Here is a 19,154-nt window from a genome sequence, read left to right on the forward strand (position 1 = left end):
TGTGTCAATGAGTGTTTGAGAAACAGATATTTTCGTATTTTGTGAACATGTGTAAAAATTGCTACAAATTTTATGTAGGGAAACTTGGAAACTCCTGCTAAAATTTCATTTCTCTTTTGATAGCAATTTAATTAGTTTCTAGGATTTCTCCAGATATGTTCAAGCTTGGTCTCAAAGTCATGTGTACAAAAATATTCATGACCCCTTGTTTGTAATAGCCAAAGTCTGTAAGCCACCCAACTATCCATCTATAGGAGGTTGGTTATATAAATATGGTATAGTCACACCGTAGACTACTGGATCAATTAGAGCTCTCAATGCTAAAAATAACAGAAATCTAACCCAAATTGGCTTACACTGTAAGAAAATCCATTGATAACTTGACAGTCCAGAGGCAGAGTGGACTTCAGGGTGGCCTTAACCTCCTGACTCTCATATTCTTGACTCTCTTTTTTTTTTTTTAATTTTTTTTTATTTTTATTTTTGGCTGTGTTGGACCTTCGTTTCTGTGCGAGGGCTTTCTCTAGTTGAGGCGAGCGGGGGCCACTCTTCATCGCGGTGTGCGGGCCTGTCACTGTCGCGGCCTCTCTTGTTGCGGAGCACAGGCTCTAGATGCGCAGGCTCAGTAGTTGTGGCTCACGGGCCCAGTTGCTCCGTGGCATGTGGGATCTTCCCAGACCAGGGCTCGAACCCGTGTCCCCTGCATTAGCAGGCAGATTCTCAACCACTGCGCCACCGGGGAAGCCCGTGGGGAAGCCCCCTCTTGACTCTTACTATCCCCAAAGACCTAGTTTCTCTGCTCTGCCTTCTGCATTATCTGCTAAAATACATGGCTTGGCTGCCTCCACTTGTGATTAAAAAATGCTCTGGGCTTCTTCATCTCATGGAGAGAGGGAGCAACTCCCCAATCATTAAAAAAAAAACAAAACTAGGCTTCATTTTGATTGGATCAACATTGGCCATTTGACACTGAAATAATCACTGTTGGACAGGGACAACGCCCCTGGAGTTACAGATGCTATGAGTCTCACTCAAACTTTAGTGCAGTGACACAAAGGAGGTGGAAAAGTGGAGGGTCACTGGGAAGCAACCTCAATATCCACTACAATTTTGATGCAGAAATTAATATATAAGGTAGTTTTATATGCACTGATACCAAATAAACTCCAGGATATAATATAAGCCTAAAAATAACAATAAGATGTTAATTATGAAAACACACATATTTGCTTGTATATGCAAAGAATCTTTCTAGAAAGGCACATAGGATCTGGTAGCATGAGTTGCTTCAGTTTGGGATAGTGGAATAGAAACTTTTCATTGTATTTTTTTTTCAAGTTTTGTTTTGTTTTGTTTTTGTTTTTACTTTGAGTTATCTATTTGTAATGTATGAAAAATACTCTCTTATTCGACTTTCTCTCTCTTTGAATATAATGAGATTGAAATTTTAAAACATTAATTGGCCATTTGTATTTATTCTTCTATGAACTGTCCACGAATGTCTTTGGCCACATTTTCCTATTGGTGTGTGCAGCTGTTATTTTCCAAGAGGGCCCCCAGTGATCCTGGTTTTCAGGCCCTTGAACATCTCCCTTTTACATTAAGATTGGCCTATGTGACCAGCTGATTATTGATGGACTAAGACTTCCAAGATTAAGTCATAAAAAGCTTCGTGGCTTCTGACGTGATCTCTTAGGTCTCTTGCTCTGGAGGTAACCAGCCATCGTGACATGAAGATGCACAAGCAGTCCCTGAGGAGAGGAAGTGAGGACTTCCACCAGCAGCCAGCACCACGTATGTGAACCAGGGGTGCAGGGGATCCTCCAGCCACAGCCAACCTCCAGGTGACTGCAGCGTTTGACTATGACCTCAGGTGAGACCCAACCTAGAATTCCCAAATTCCTGACCCCCAGAGACTGAGAGGAATACTAAATGATTACTATTTTAAGCCACCAAATCTGGGGATTATTTGTTATGCAGTAATAGATAATTAATATTGCACGTAAGCAATTTTCTTATTGATTTATTAGAGATCGTTATATATGTTTTCCAAGTTCATGGTTTACTTTTCAATTTGTCTTCTTAATACATGGTTTTAAAATTTTTTTTATGCAGTTAAATGTATAATTTTGCTTCTTGTCCCATTTCTTTCTAATATCTCTTGGAAACATGTAAAATGATAATGGTGATTAAAGATTTTCTAATGCGATTCTTTGATTTAAATGGAAATCACTCTAGTTTTTTACTATCCAGTATTATGTTGTTTATTGGAATAAGTTAGATATTCTTTATTATGTTGAAAAACATTCTTTTATTCTTAGTTTTCTTTAAAAAGTCAGTGATAAGTATGGTGAATATTAGCAAATGTTTTTCTGACATTTATTGAAATCATATTTTTAAATTTCTTAATGTAATGTACTATATATTAACAATATGAATCAAATGAATAGTAAGTCAACATTGAATTTCTGGGAAAAACAATTCTTTGTGTGGGTAAATAATTTAATATACTCTTACATTCTTACACAATTTTTAAGAAAAGTGTGCAAGCTTATAGCTACTCAGGAAATTAGTACATCATTAAGCATTTACATAGGTTCAGATATTTTATCAATACAGGAATTTTGTTTCCTGCTTTTACTGCAAAGGCAGGAATAACTCTTACAGAGGATAGAAATTTTAAAGCTCTTTAAATGACAAAACTGGAAAAGGATTGATAAAGCAAAAAGTTCAGCAGCATTGCAGGCAAAAGGGGTTAGTGGGTAACCTTGCTTCATGAAAAAGCACTGATGTCAGAGCTTGGCCAGACCAATCCTTGACCACCACTATTAACTGTTAACCCACCTCTCTAACTTATTAATATTTTACTCAATATTTTTGCACTAATTTCATTAATAAAACTGATTTTTAGTTTCCTTCTTTTATTTTGGCCTCTATTTTAGGATGTTATATACAACTTCTATTAGCCCCACCTCAGGCTGGAGTCTTATTTGTACCTAAATCTTTGATAACATTTTCAAGTCCTTTGTAGGTATTTGGTTTATTCTGCTTTTTTTATTTTTAAACTTTCTTTGAATTAATTTTGATAATTTTCATTACACAATTGTAAGTTGGTAGTTTATACTAGACCACTGATTTTCAAAGTGCAGTCTGAAATATTTTTTAGGACACTGTGAGGTCAAAATGATTTTCATAATAAAACCAAGCTGTTGTTTGCTCTTTTATTCTCATTCTCTTCTGGGTGTATGGAGTTTTCCAGAAAGTAAATTATGTGTACTGATGTCATTATTCTGATATCTAAGAGAAAACATGCTTACATGTTCTTGTGTTTTAAATATTCCTAGTTTTGTAAATCAACTATTCTTTAACAAAAAATAATGAAAAACAATTCCTAACTCAAAAAATTCCTAGTTTAATTTCTAATATGGTAAATATTAATAGATTTGACAAACATAAACAAAGGCACTTAGGGTTCCTCAATACATTTTAAGTGTTTAAAGGGGTCCTGAGAAAAGTTTTGAGCATTACAGTTCTATCTAGATATTGTCCATTTTTTTAAAGGCAAAGTTTTAATAGTGATCGTAAAAAATATTTCTTTGTTAATGTTAATCTCTCCCTCTCTCTCTCTTATATATCTTTCCTAATAGTCTTATTTGTGTTTTATTCTCTTCTAAAAATTGGATATGCCAAAAGTCTGTCCATTTGATTGATTTCACTTGATTTTGCCTGACAGTAACCGTAACTAACTCTATTCTGAATTATTTTATGTTTTGCTTGTTGTTGTATCTTTCATAAAGATCTGAGGTTTAACACAAAGCTCGATTAATTTTTATTCCTTATTGTTCAACATGAAAACATTTAAAGCTATGTTTAAGAACAAAAGATTTTTCCCTAAAAATTTAAAACAAGCCAAGCTAATGCTTATGTACTACAGCAATATACATATCTTCGTAGAGACACAAACATGCACGTGCTTCTTCTTGAAAAATTACTTAAGACATATTACAGTCAACCAAAAAATTGATCACAAAAATTCAGTAGCATCTAAGGAGTATTATGAAATGAAGTGATATTATTCATTGAAACTATCTAAACAGAGATTTGATCAATAAATTGCTATAAATAAGTATATTTACTGAGCCCTTGACTTCCTGATGGTATTTTTCTATTTCTTTCATACATTAAAAATAACTTAGCAGGTAAATAAATTTAAGGCACAACTTTTCCCCTTCAAATTTCTTTAGACCGTGTATATTAGTATCCTATTGCTTCTTTAACAAATTGCCACAGACAGTGGCTTAAAACAACACCAATATGTTATCTTACAGTTTTGGGAGTTGGAAGTCTGAAATCAATTTCATGGACTAACATAAAAGCATTAGCAGGGCTGGTTCCTTTTGGAAGCTTTAGGGGAGAGCCTGTTTGCTTGCCTTTTCCGGCTTATAGAGGGCACTCACATTTTGACTCAGGGTTGCTTCCTGCATCTTCAAAGCCAGCACCATAACATCTGCTCTCCTCTCTGACCTCTGCTTTTCCATTATTTCATCTCTTTCTGATTTGGATCTTCCTGCCTTTCTCTTATAAAGACCCTGATGATTACACTGGGCCTACTTGGATAATCTAGGATCACCTCCTCTCAAAATCCTTAATTGATCATCTGCAAAGTCCCTTTTACCTTGTAAGACAACATATTCACATGTTGTGGGAATTTGGATGGGGACCTCTTGGGGGGGAGGCTATTATTCAACCTACCATATCATGTTCCATTTCTCCTGGTACTTAGCATTCCAGAGGAAGAGTGAGGTCATCACTATTTTCATTTTATTAAATCTGTAGTTATTTTCAAAACAATTTAAAACCTCCTTCTATCTTTTTTTTTTTTTTTAATTCTTAAAAGAATGTGGTAATGGTGGTCTTCACTGGTGAATTGAATTATTGGCCTCAGTTCTTCTCCCTTTCTGTACCCGAACTCTTTGCCTTGAACCTTGCAGTCCCTGCCGCCAGTGCGGGCTGCATTCCCTAGCCCTTGTCTTTGGCCTTGGCCAGCTGGCTCGCCCTCCAGCCTCATTTCATCACTCCTCACTTGCTCTGGTCCAGCCACATGCACCAGGCCTTCAGATAACATTCCCTTTGCCTCAAAGGTGAATCCTCTCTCTCTTGAATTTGGGTTCATTCTCCCCATCCTCCAGGCCACTGTGTTAGGGAAGCCTTCCCTGATTCCTGGACAAAGCTTTACTGCTCAGCAGCCATTCACTGCTCTTCAGTCTCATTAAGCCAACTGCTGAGACACAAAACTATGTTCAGCTGTTCTTGGAAACATGATCCATTCAAGAGATATTTATTGTGCACCTGATATAATGTCCTTGAGAGGACTCTCAATCCAAGAAAAATGTCCCATCTCCAAAGACAACCCCTGTTGACTGAGGACCTGCTCAGACAGCTTGGCAGATGTAGCTCAAATCTGGTTTTCAGCTGCCCATACATGTATTCACACGTATGCACTTTGATCTACTTTAGAGTTTGTAGACTTTGAGGACTGCTGGGGATACTCCTGGGTAGACAGTCTTGACAGAAGACAGGGCTTGTTAACAACACAGACAACTTGGATGATCTTGAGCCATCTGACAGTTGAGTAAAATCAAGGTACTGTCTCCTCCATTTGTACAGAATTTTGCCTTCAGAAAACACTTTTGGTGCTGAAAGCCCCTCCAGGAACACTCTGGAGTATACCAGGGCTGACTGATGAGCCTAAGAGCCAGCGCTCATCGGCAAAAGCTGAATATGTTATTCTGCACCTCATTTCCCAGCCTGCCAGGCAGAATGTGATGGCTGGGATGACAGCTGACACCATGGGATGGCCTTGAGATTTCATTTACTTGTTAAATGAGGCCACAGAACTGCTTGGTTTGGCTGTGGTCAGTGTTTCCAACTCTCCTGTGGAAAAGGAAGGACCCTTCACACTGTTACAGAAGTCTGCTTTCAGACCTCCAAGTTCTAATCATGCACTGTCCGTGACCTTTAGCTCAGCTAACGCTAAGGACGCTGTGCACCCATCTATAGACAACCCCTCTCCTCCAAGCCTGGTAGAGAGGAGAGTGGTGATGGCTTCTTAGAGAGTTGAATCCCTGGAGAAACATGCCTCCTAGCATGTCAACATCCTCCCAATTTCCTTCCTTTGTGTTTCTCTTCATTGAGGCATATCTATTCTTCCTTATGAAGATCTGTCATGGGATTCAACATGCTTATAGGGCTCGTTGATCATTGATCTTTCTGGAATTCTCTCTTTTTTTGTGACAATGTACCAGCAACTTCTTACCTGGTTCCACATGCCAGAAGCAGCTTGTGATTTTTGGTGTGTTAAGCTGACATCTTCCTTGGCCTCAAGTTATGCTACAGCAATAGTATTCTTTCTCAAAAGTAACACAACACAAGCCTGAAGCTCCATGAGGAGAGGAACTGTCTATTTTGCTCATTGCTGTATCCTTAGCAACCCATATACACCTTCAACCATGGTAAGTCTTTAGTAATGAATGAACGAATGGTTTCCTTGGCAACCTCCCAAAGACTTTTCAGTTCCTACTGCTGCTTCCTGTCTACCTCTCTCAATGTTTTATCTCAAGTGAAGCAGAAGTGGAAAGAAGAGGTTGTGTGCAAATGCTAAGCAAGCCCTTCATTGTGTTTTCTGGTATCTCTCTCTCTGAAACTACTCTTTATCCTGAAAGTTCTCTGGCATTACTTATTTTGACATTGTGATTTCTTCCGTTGACACATCTTCTCTGTTCTTCAGGTCTGTATTTTACAAAACACTTAGCTTTTGGTTATTAGAATTCCAATTTGAACTAAATTAAACAAAAATGTGGGAATTTGTTATCTCATGTAACCAGTGGATATAGCTGGACTCAGGATCAACTGGAACCAGTATTCAAATGTTGCCAAGATTTTTTATGTGCCTTCCTTCTTAGGGAAGCTGCATCTACTTTACTTCTACTGAAGATCAACTTTCTCCCCATTGTGTGGGAGACGGCTACCAATAGCTTTCAAGTCTTTCATCTCAGAATCTCTATCCCAAATCTCAGTATGAAAAATCCTATGGAGAGACTTAAGTTCACATGGTTTGGATCATGTAGCCCCTGCCTGGACCTACCTGTGGCCAGAAGAGTGGAGTATTGGGATCAGAAATCCCTTTGGGTGAGGGATGGAAAAGATATCCCACAGAAGTCAATATAGTTTCCAGAAAATAGTAAGCTATTACTCAGTGTCTGATAGTAGACTAAGAGAAGAATACCTCAATAGTTGAGTTTATGTTAAGCCGCATCATTCTTTACATCATTGAACATAGCTATAATAGTGATTCCTGTCTGCTAATTCTAACATCTGGACCATCTTGGAGTCAGTCTCTGTTGATTATCTTTTCTGTTGAAAATGGATTACATTTTGCTATTTTTAATATGTCTAGTAATTTTGAATTGTATCCAGAATGTTGTGTTAGAGTCTCTGGATTCTGTTGTATTCTTCTGAAGAGTGTTGATTTTATTGTTTTAGCAGGCAATTAAATGAATGGGCTAAAACTGCCAACTTTGTATCTTAGGCAGCAACTCCAATATCAGTTTAGTTCTTTTATCTTCTGTTTGACTGTTTTATGCATGCATGGCTCAGGGATTAAACAGAGATTTGGGTGGAATTTATAAATAAAATTTGGGATTCTCCTTTTCTAGCTCTCACCTTTCCAGGATTCCCCCACTCACTTACCAGGGCCTGTGATTATTCCAAACTCTATCCTCAAGTTCTTTAGGCCAGACAGATTGTGGCTTTTTTAAATCAGAGTTTTATATGTCCTTCAATTAAATTAGTACCTATGTTAGTCTACTTTTAAATCACACTTTCAATCAGATTAATTGATCCTGAAACACTTTGAGTGTGTTTCCTTTGCAATTGTAAAACGAGGCACCTTTTTGCAGAGATCAGTAGGAAGTAGAGAGACAGGAGTTTGAAACTGTAGCCAACAGCTGTGTGACCTTAGGCAAATCACCTCTTTTGTCTGAGGTGTGATTTCCTCATTTGGAACATAAAGTATCAGCCTCAGATTTCTTTAACACTAATGTCTCCACAAGTTCTAAATTTCTGGGTTTTCATGGTGGGATGAGAGGTGGGAGGGAAGATTCCTTCTCTCCATTCTCTTTTTTAAACAACTGTATTGAGGTACAATTGGCACACAATAAACTGCGCAAATTTAAATTGAATAACTTCATGTGCTTTGATTTGTGTATACCCCTGGGAAACCATCACCACAGTCAAGGTAGTGAACGTATCTGTCACTCCCCAAATTAACTTGCGTCCCTTTGTGATACCTCCTCTTCCTTCCTTCAGCTCCTGTCTCCAGGCAGACAACCACTAATCTTCTTTTAGTCTCTTTAAATTACTATGTGGCAGTATCTCCTCATGGTTTTGATTTGCAGAACCCTAATGACTAATGATATTGAGTATCTTTTCATGGGATTATTTGCCATTTATATATATTCTCTGGTGCAGCGTCTTTCAATGTTTTGCCTGCTTTTTCTTGGATTGTTTGCTTTTATATTATTGGGTTTTCAGAGTTTTTAATATATTCTGGTTACAAGTTCTTCACCAGATATATTAGCAGTGTCTTTTAAAGAAGAGAAGTTATGTGGAGCCTGAATTCCTGACCCACATAAATATAAGATGCCACAAAATAGGGGTGGTTTTAAGTCACTAGGCTTTAGAATAGTTTATTACATAGCAGTATATTATCAGAACATTCGCCATGGGATCTTTAATCTTTAATCACCAAGGAATAAAGAAGGAGAGGAGCAGAAATGAGTTAGGCAGCAGATACAATGATTAAATCTGCGGGAGACTTTAGCAAGTTACCTCTCTCTGAGCTTTAATGTTCTCATCTGTAAAGTTCATAATAACACCTGCCCTGCTGGACCCACAGGGGAGTTGAAACAGGATCATATGTGGGAATATGTGATTTGAAAACTGTGAGGTGATAAACACCTCTTTATTGAAGTTTAATCTATAAATAATAAAATGCACAAAGTTCAATGTGTTTTTGCCAAATAGATATACTTGTGTAAAAATGCCCAAAGCAAGATACAATAGCTCACCATCACTGTAGAAGGATCTCTTCTGTTCTTTTATGATTAATCCAAGTCACATCTCCCACCACCCCACAGAAAACCACCATTCGGATTTCTATAGAAATAGATTCATTTTCCCTGTCCCTTAATTTCAGATAAATGGGATCACACAATAAGTTTGTTTTGACCTTGGTATTTGGTTTGGTTTTTGGTATTTGACCTTGTTCTCTAAAATAACGTCAGTGAGATACATGTATGTTCTGTGTATCATTCCTTTTTACTGCTGCGTAGTATTTCATTGCATGAATAAACCACATTTTGTTTATCCATACCCCCGTTTATGGATATTTGGATTATTTCCAGTTTTAGCTATTATGAATAAAACTACAATGAACATTCTGCTACATGTTATTTGGTGGATATACACTTTCATTTCCCTTGGATATGTACTCAAAGTGGAATTGCTGGTCTGTGGTGGTAGGTACAACTTTACCTTTGTAAGAAATTGTTAAACTGCTTTCCAAAATAGTTTTATAAGGGTCCCAGATGCACCACATCCATGCAAATCTTTTCAGTCTCTTTAATTTCAGCCATTCTAGTGGGTTTCAGTATGGCTTTAATTTGCATTTCCCTAATGACTAATGGAGCGAATCATCTTTTCACGTGCTTATAGGTTATTTGTATATATTCTTTGGTGAAGTGGCTTTTATCTATTTAAAAATTAGGTTATTACTGGAAAGTCAAACCCATTTTTTGTTTCCCATTCTTATAGTTAAAAATCCTCTAATTATATCAGTTTGTTTCTCTAGCAAACACAATTGAGAACAAATTTAAGAACAGAATTCTAAATCTAATAGCCAGTGGTTTTTCACAAGTCACCTGAATATCCTGTTAAAATGTTTATTATGATTCAGTATGCCTTGGGTATGGCCCAAGATTCTAAATTTCTATCAAGGCACTGCAAAATGTCAAAACCTCTGGTCCAGTTACCACCTTTGAGTAGCAAAGCAATCAGTGCTTCTTTGATGATGGAGCCCAGCAGTACTGGAGGGTCATTTTATATAGCTACATCTATATTTATTGTAAATCACTGTTCTTGTGGAATCATAGCCTGAGAATGCCAAGGGTGAACGGAGTCTTCAGAAATAATATTAAAAGTTATAGATTCTGGTATATTGATTTGACTAGTGGGCCCAATCCTCCAACCTCGTGTTTTCAAACCATTTGCTGTATAGCGTTGTTACGTCCCTTCACTTCCACTCTGTGTCAGGCATGTGACTTGCTTTGTCCAGCGAGATGTTAGCAGCTTTGGCAAAGCAGGGGCTTGACCAGTCCTTGTGCATTTGGGTTTGCCCTTGCTTGTTTCTCTATGTTCACCCATTTGGCTTCCTGAAGAATGAGAAAAACACATGGTCATTTATTGGCCAGTGTTTCCTTAGTGCCTATCATTTATTGAGCATGTGCTATGGATCAGGCAACATGTGAATCATTTATATTTTCCCAGTACACTTCCCACAGTAACTCCATATCATAGGTAGTACTACTGAGGACATTGAAACCTAGAGAGGTTCAACGAAGCAATTAGCTCCAGAACTAGGATTTAAATCCTTTTTTTCTTCTAACTCTAGATGAAGTTTTAGCAACCAAGGTTGCAGACTAAAGCAATACCTTGGAAAGGGAGACAAGGACTCTAGAATGTTGATGGGCAGCAGTGGAGAATTGGAGGATTTTCTTTGGTACCCTTATGCCTCCCTTTATGCAGTTCTTTCCTCCATCAAAAGATCATCCATTATCTGTAGCCCCAGTAACTCTGTGTAACAAACTACTGGAAAAACTCACTGCCTTAAAACAATATGTATCTATTTAGTTTAAGAATTTACAAGTTAACAATTTGGGTTGGGGTCAGTGGGGCAGTTCTTCCTGTATCCATCACCAGGTTGCCCCAGCCAGCAGTCAGCAGACCACCAAACATGTGCATGAGAAATTATAATTATTTTTATCTGGATTTTATATAATTATCATTTTATTTTATATATATATTACATACATATATTACAACGGAGTGATGACAGACATCAGTATTCAAGATAATGTGTAAAAAGCCTTATTATATTAGGTTCTATTCCAGGCAGAGCATGCTATTCAGATAGCTGTGTAATTTTACAGAAGTACCAAAATATTTTACTTTTATGGGTAATAACTTTATTCATAATATTGATTTCCTATACTCACTATCTGAGTCTGGGCTGATAAATCTGTCTTTAAAGGATCTTAAATCTTTTCCTAAAAGTAAATTTTACAAGTAACATCCTACTCTTGGCAGCTGTATCAACTCTACCAGGACTGTTTTCTTTAAGCTGAACCACAGCTTATTTCAACTAAAAAAAATGTAACAGCAATTCCTTATTCAAAATACTATTTGGAAGCTTGCTTGACTCAGTGAGTAAGATAGACTTCCAGTGATTTGGGTCAGTAGCTGAGTAAAGCAGAATGATTAAAATGACACACACTCTATGTTACTAGAATCGATTTTCTTGTGTGCCCCCTTTATCTCATAACTTTTATTCTTTTTTTTTTTTTTCAGGCTATTGGGCAATATACATTTCATGGTTTGGAAAAGACAATTACTTGTCTGTGGTTCTCCCAATACTAAATAAAAGAACCTTAGAAGGAAAACGTGTCACTTTATTAGAAATAGTGTAAAGGGAGAAGGTGTCCTTTGTGGTTAAAATCATGAAGGAGAGCTCTGTGTCTTGAATCTGATTCTGTTGATATATATTGGGAGTGTCTGCAACAATAAAGATTGTTATGAGCCAAGAGAGCTAGAAAGCAGTTAGTCTGATGTTTCATTTATTATTTTCTCTCTAGAACAACTCATTCAGACACTAGGATCCTAGAGAAATCAGAAACAGGAGTGGTTTATGTATGAATTGCCACAGATGACATGCACCTAGACATTTCAAGCTCAAAGTTGAAAACAGGTTGCTTAAAACAGGTCTGCTGTTCAGCTGAGGCATTGTCGCTTGAAGCATTATCTCAAGTATGGAAAATGAGAGTCTTCTCTTGCGTTTTAGGTTTGGATAGACAAAGGGAAAAAGATAATGAGTTTGGACTATGTATATATAACTCACAGCAGTACATAAAGAACAATGTTCTGAGAGGGCAAACAACAATAACAAATAATGGATTGTAAAATGCAAATCTGGAGAGAGGAGTTTTCTGCTGGGCTTTAATCTTGAAGGGTTCTTAAAGCCTTTAAAAAGTATGTAACTTTCTGAGGTTTGAGCGAGAATGACAAATAGCCTAATTGTCATTATACTGGGTACAGAATCCACATAGGAGATAAACAGATGCAATTTAATAGGAAACAAGATGGAAACAAAACAAAATAAAACCTCAAGTAGAAACAGAAGCTGCAGAGTAGAAGGCTCTTTTCTTGGCCTGAGCTAAAGTTAAATCAAACAGTCATTAATAATTAATTTTTGTAAAATAGCTAGAGGCCTTTCATTTGGCTCATGCTAAACATAAGGTGCTTTACTGGAGAGATGGCTATAGCACTGGCAATAGTTATAGCTCATGAAATGAAAGTGAAAAAAGGCATTCTCTGGCAAAGTTTTTCTTAATGTTTTCTTTTGATTTTTTAAAATATTTATTTCTCAAATAGTATGAGAGCATCCAAATATTAGGGGAGTATTTCTTCTTTTTTCTTGTTTCCTATTTATGAAATCTGAGCTTCTAAAAGTCTAGCTGGGTTAATTCATAGTATTAGTAGTAGTAGTATACATTTTATTAGCTATGGCTTGATGACTCATCTTTTGGCAAACGTTAGAATTCAGATCTCTCAAGAATCAGACATATGTAGCCTAGATAACAGAAGGCATGCAGAAGTAAATAATATAGTTTCAGACTGCTGCAATTAGGAGTGTTTTGGCATCCATTTTCTACCCAAAGGGAGACCCCTTACAGACAAGAAAAATATAGAAAGTTTTTTCCTAACTCAAAAGGCAAGAATTAAAAAAACAAAAACTTTGCCTGCCACGGTATAACCACCTACATGACTCCAAACAAAGTATTCAGAAATAAAGTTTCAGTGCAAGACAGATGGGAAGAGGAGTCATTCTCTAAATCAAAGTAAATGGCAGTGGCATTTTTCTGAATCTGTTGGAGGAAGCAACTCCTTAGCAAGAGAGTTAATGAGGTCTTTGCTCTTTGAAGTCTGAACTTTGAGCAATTCCAGAGAGACTTAGAATTTGCTCTATTTAGTTATAAGGGAAAAGAAGTATGGGTGCAGTTGACTCAGTGCAAAGCAGAATGGGACAAAAGCAAGGAGGACACAGAGAGATCATTAAGTCAGAAAGATGGAAACAAGAGGGAACACAGAACATTAAAAATATTCCCCCAGCCCCATGAATTCTTCAGTGAGTAGGGGAAGGGGAGGGAGTTAATGATGGAACACCACTTTGCATCACTTATAGCTTGTTGTGTTCACCCATACTTCTGTCAATTGTATACTAAGATGTCTACAGCTCTAAATTTCAGAACATAAGTTCAGTCATTCTCAGTTGAGTTCTTGGTGTCTTTTTATGGTCATGCATTAACTTCATCTATTGTTGTGGGTCTATATCTGAGCCAGCTGGATCCCAACTGGCAAGATTCTGGTAGATTAGACTCAAGAAGCAGTATCCCTTCTACCATGTTACATATTAAGACTCTCTTCTTCTCTGAAAGCAATATACATTATACACACACTTCATGAGACATAATATTTTGACTTCATAAATGGAAACTAATACTGTGTTTCTGGTTGTGAGATATCTAGTTTTGTAATACCACAAAAAGAATTAAAGCAACTTGACTGTTTAGGGTGCTTTATAAGCTACAAGCACTTTTATATCTATTCTCTTATTTATTCTATCCTTGTTGGGTAGATATAGATTTTTAAAGATGAGAAATCAGGTTGAGGTAACTTAAATAATTAACTTGGGTCATGTTTTTAGTTGAAAGACCTATACTTAAGGTTTTCTTTCCTTTTTATAAATCTTGTAATTCTGTCGCCTTGCCGTTCTTTCCAGCATAAACTACTTCCAGATTATAACTAAAGTCTTTCTTAGGAAGGCTCTTTTTATAGACCATTTATTTGAACTTCTCTTTCTTACGGCAAAATTTGTTTTGACCACAATCTTATTTTACACATAATTTAGCCATTTTCTGCTTAATAAAAGTTATTTTATAAGAATATTATATACTTTCTGTTGTTTAATTAAAAAACAATAAGTATGTATTCTTTTAGGAGAATGAAAATGTATATTCTATAATAAGAAATGCTAGTTCAAAATTCTCAGTTGCTGGCTTCCAATCTGACAGTGGTAAAACAGGCAGAATCACTTTATGAAAAAAGGTTTGCAAAGCCCGTAATAAATTAAATGATGCTGTACAAACAGAAGGCTCTGTAACTGTGAGATGCCTAAGCTTGAATAAACTGTGCTTTTCTTCTGATAAAAATGAAAGAATTGACACATTTGAACTCTGTCATTCCTAACAAAGATTCATTAAACGTAATCTGTTAACTTTTCCAAGGTGATCTTGCATATGAATAAAAGGCTATGCTGTATCAAAGATAAAAAGCAGATATTTCCGTTTTTTTTTGAAGGTTGTTTTTGTTTTTGTTTTTGTTTAGTGAATGTTATGGAGAAGCAAAAGGTAGGATAAATACTGTTTTTTTCAAAGCTACAGTAAATAATTCCAAATTCCCCAGAGGTCTGTGTTAAAATGGCTGTTGTATCTAAAAAAGGATCATTGACCAGATTGTGAAATTATAGACTCTTTACAACTATGGAGAAAAGGAAATACTGTATTGTCCAATCTGTAATTTTATTGATCATTTTCCCTTTTCTCTTCATTTTCGGAGACCCTAAATCCTAAAACTCAGCACCAGTTCCATTCTTCTAGTCCCAGACTTTTAGTTTGCTGGTTATATAACAATATCATATACTTTCTATTGTTAGAAAACAATTAAAAAGTATGGTACAAATGAACTTATTTATAAAACAGAAACTGCCTCACAGACGTAAGAAACAAACTTATGGTTACCAAAGGGGAAAGGGGGGATTAATGGGTAGACATATAATAATACCTGTTTGTGTGCCTGAAGGTTGCTATCCTGAGCATATAAAGCACAAATTTCTCATAGCTGACAGCATAATGTGTCATTCTCTTCATGGCTCTACACCTCAAGTTGGCATAACCATTTGTTTTACGGCTAGAAGACAAGGAGACATTCTAGGTCATTTGTGTGGAGACAATGGTGTTTTCAGCTAGATTTCCCTTGTCAAAATTGCAGCATGATCACAGAGTATGTCGGATTTCCCATCAGAACTGGACAGGAAAGCCACATGACTCTGGAAAGATCAGATAGCAGCTTGACACATCTGTACTCATGAAGTGTCACGTTGGGAAGCTACTAAAAAAATGCTGCTTTCCCCAAAGAAACAGGCAAAGCAAACAGCAGAAAGGACAAATGAGATGGAAAATATTTCCAATCAAAGAGTCTTCCCCTCAGAGCGGGGAGGTTCTAAAAGCAACAGGACACCAACCCCAGCCCTAACTATCGTAACTTAGGGTTGGTCTGAGAAATGTAAGAGCCAGTATAATACAGAGGGAAAATAGGTGATGCTAGATTTTCTCCTTTTCAGTATAAAATAAGGACTTAGACACCTATCTAGAACCAAAGCTTAAACTTGGTACTTTGAATACGTCGAAACAATGACATGACTATTTTTTCCTTTGTACCCATACGCTTCTTGATTTTTCCAGGAGCAGAGGCTTCTTAATGACCCATCCAGAGGTCAGTGGTTCAAGGACTATCTGTCTGTCATGGATCAACACCTGGCAGAGAAAGCCCAGTAATGGAGGAGGTGGAGCGGACTCCCAGACAGGAGTAACGGTGGGTACAGTGGTGGCAGCTGTACTGTCTTCTCAGATGTATGTGTTTACGGCTGCGTGTGTTGGGCCTTTGCCTTTCAGCTCAGTAAGGGACTCAGTTTTGAACACCATTGTCCCTGTCTCCAAAGAGACACTTGGGTTGGAATTGCCAAGTCAAGGAAACTGCTGTCCTTTGGGACAGTGGAATACTGAATCCTGGGGCTGCATTTCACTAGACTCTTCTCTGAGTGTTCTGTATTTCTTCAACAGTGCTGGGTGGGAGTGGTGCCTCGACCCTAAGAATCAGCCTTTACAGTGAGAGAGAATATGTTCTATCTGAAATGTGCCAGCAAATAAACTCTTTGAGGGCAGGACTCTTTTCTACATTACATCCCCAGTATCTGGCACATAGTATGTGCACAGCAAATGTTTACTGGATGAATAAAATATAGCATAGTTTTGTCAGATTGAAGCCTTTTACTAGTAGGTGTTATAATTCTCATCTGCGTTATTTTTATGGAAGTTTCAGTAGGATCATGACTGCCAAAACAGCTAGAGATTTGTCCCTCTACCGGAGCTGGTAAATCAGTGAACTGATAACTGATACCGAGGACAACATAAAATGAATTTCTTTCCAATTTATCAAAATGGGTTTACTATTTTGTTCTATGAGATTTCTCATATGGGTTGAACTAAGTAGAATAGTTGGGAAACCACTTATGCTTGATAGGATTTGTACTGCTCTTTCATGAACTTAGTAGTTGTATCTTTGCTTTACTGGCTGGGAAGAGATGTTAGCGATCTCTTTGAAATAACTTTCAAAGCAATTAAAATATTTTGGACCCCTATTGTTCAAGGAGGGGAGAGGAGATCAAAGACACAATAGTGTGTCTCTGTCATTAAGCAGCATAAATCCTAGTTGAGGGGCAGAGACATGTGCATATCTACATGACTCACACCTTCATTTCATGGAGGACTCGCTCAAATGTTCTATCCCCTTACCTGAACTTATTTTGCTTTATAGTACTTACAACATGTTTGTTCATTATCTGTCTCTTTCCACTAGAATGTAAGCCTATGAAGATAAAAAGGGTTTGTTTATTTTGTTCATTGCTCTGTTTCCAGTGCCCTGGACAGTGGTTGGTACATACTAAACCCTTAATAAATGTTTATTGTTGCATGAACTGTCAGTATCAGGTAACCTATAATTTCCTCATTGATTTAAGACTAGATAAACTGTGAGTCTTTCAATGATAACATTTTACAGTCACCTATGGTCAAGGACAAATGTCCAGTCAATAAATAATATAAGAATTATAAGCAAAAACCTGTTCCTATCCTATTCAGAAAAGAACTGTGGACTCCAGTGGATTTCATCTCTTTCAAACATGTATGAAGACATCTTATTTTCAGCAAAGCATTTTTTTTCTTTTTAGTTTCTGGAGTTTCTGCTAGAGTCAATTCTCTTTACTACTTCTGTTGCTGAAGTGCCAACAGTACAGATGGGCCTCAAAAATGTCTGATGGCATTTTGTAGTAGATAGAACCTTATACTCACAGAAATAAAATTTTTATGGATGTTACAGTCTTTTTGGAAATTAAGACCACAGAATCTGAATTGATTACTTGAGGGGGAAAAAAAGAATCAAAATCAATGCATAACTGCTTCATGTCTCCCAGACTCTGAATTACAGAAAAATTTTTGTTGAAACACAATGAAGTTATACTGCACAATTCAGTACAGAGTAAATCATTCAGAGTTGTTTTTGCCCTAAAATCCATCAATAATAGCAATAACATTTGGTAGCAAATGCAATTTTGAAGACTGATGTGAACTGTCTACTTAAATAACCACAACACCAACCAATTAAGTTTTCTCATAGTCATTTTCCTCCCTTTTTTTTTTTTTATACACCGGTATCTTGTAAAACACCTGATGATGACAACTAAGGAACTGTAATTCTTCTGCCTTAGCTTGACTTATTTTTGCCTTAGGGAATGAATAAGCATGTAAATTAGACATGACTCATTTTAGCCACTTATCAATCCAAAAATATTTGAGCAAGGTAGGCCAAAAATGACTGGCTGGGGATTGCAGAATCTATTGAACTATATTGCTTTCTTTAAAATATATTACTTTCTCTAACTGAATTAGGTTAGCTTCATGGAATTGACACAGACAAACCTGAAGGATGAGTGGGAGATGATAGCCTGAGGGTCAGGCTAAATTTGAAATCAGGAAATCACTTAATATTGGGCAAGATGATCTTTAAGTTACCTTCCAAGCAGACACTGTATGATTTGAAGAAATCGTAGCCCATCACTACATGCCTCAATCCAGCAATATCTTGCAGAGTAAGAGTAGGAAGCTGAAATATCTATAATAGAGTGGAAAACATAATTAACTAATCCACCAACCTGGATTGTCAAATACCCTAACCGATATTTTCCAAGCTTGTTGGTCTTAAGGGTCAGTGGATGAGCTTGTTAAAAATACTTAGTCTCAAGTTCCTCTCTATTCCTGAGCTCTGCAGATTCTGATGAAGTGGGAACAATTTGAGCCAAAGGGAAAACTCTCCTATAATCCTACCAGGAATTAGATGAATGTAGCTTTACCTTTTCCCAGTAACTAAATAAAATGACTGACCCTATGTATGACCATTTCTAATTATTTACATGTTTGCCTGATCTAGGGGATCATGAATTTAGATTTTAAATGACCAGGGACAGAAGTTTGATCACATCCAAATTTGATTAATATTTTACATATATACATACTTAATAAGCATTTTAAAAGTTATGTACATACTTACATAACATTATTTATATAAAATATTTATTATACATAAAATTATACATGTGTTTGTTTTTGAAATATTGAATGGGAAAGAGATTGATGTTTTCCTCTCATTCATATTGCAATATCAATTCTCAGGAAGAGAAGACTTGTCAAATTTTAAAATAGTGTGCAATTGCCAATCAGATGTTTTAGATTACATTCTTAACACCCTATTCATCATGCAGAAAATGATATGAAAGGGATGGGCACACTGATATATGAATAACATCATTAAAAATAAAAAAGTTTTATAGCCTCATGTGTATGAACTGAGATACCATTTAATTATAGACT

At 36.7% G+C, this 19,154-nt stretch overlaps 1 long non-coding RNA gene across 1 annotated transcript in view; it reads left to right on the plus strand.

Moving 5' to 3' along the window:
• Positions 1-756: 756 nt before the first annotated feature.
• Positions 757-19,154, plus strand: part of LOC309647486 — a 527,314-nt gene continuing 508,916 nt past the window's right edge. The window contains exons 1-2 of the long non-coding RNA XR_014256076.1: positions 757-1,873; positions 15,915-18,528. This is a non-coding gene — a long non-coding RNA (uncharacterized lncRNA). The remainder of the gene's footprint in view (positions 1,874-15,914; positions 18,529-19,154) is intronic.

This window comes from Balaenoptera physalus, assembly GCF_965194825.1.
Source record: "Balaenoptera physalus genome assembly, chromosome: 18".
NCBI classification, from domain to species: Eukaryota; Metazoa; Chordata; class Mammalia; order Artiodactyla; family Balaenopteridae; genus Balaenoptera; species Balaenoptera physalus.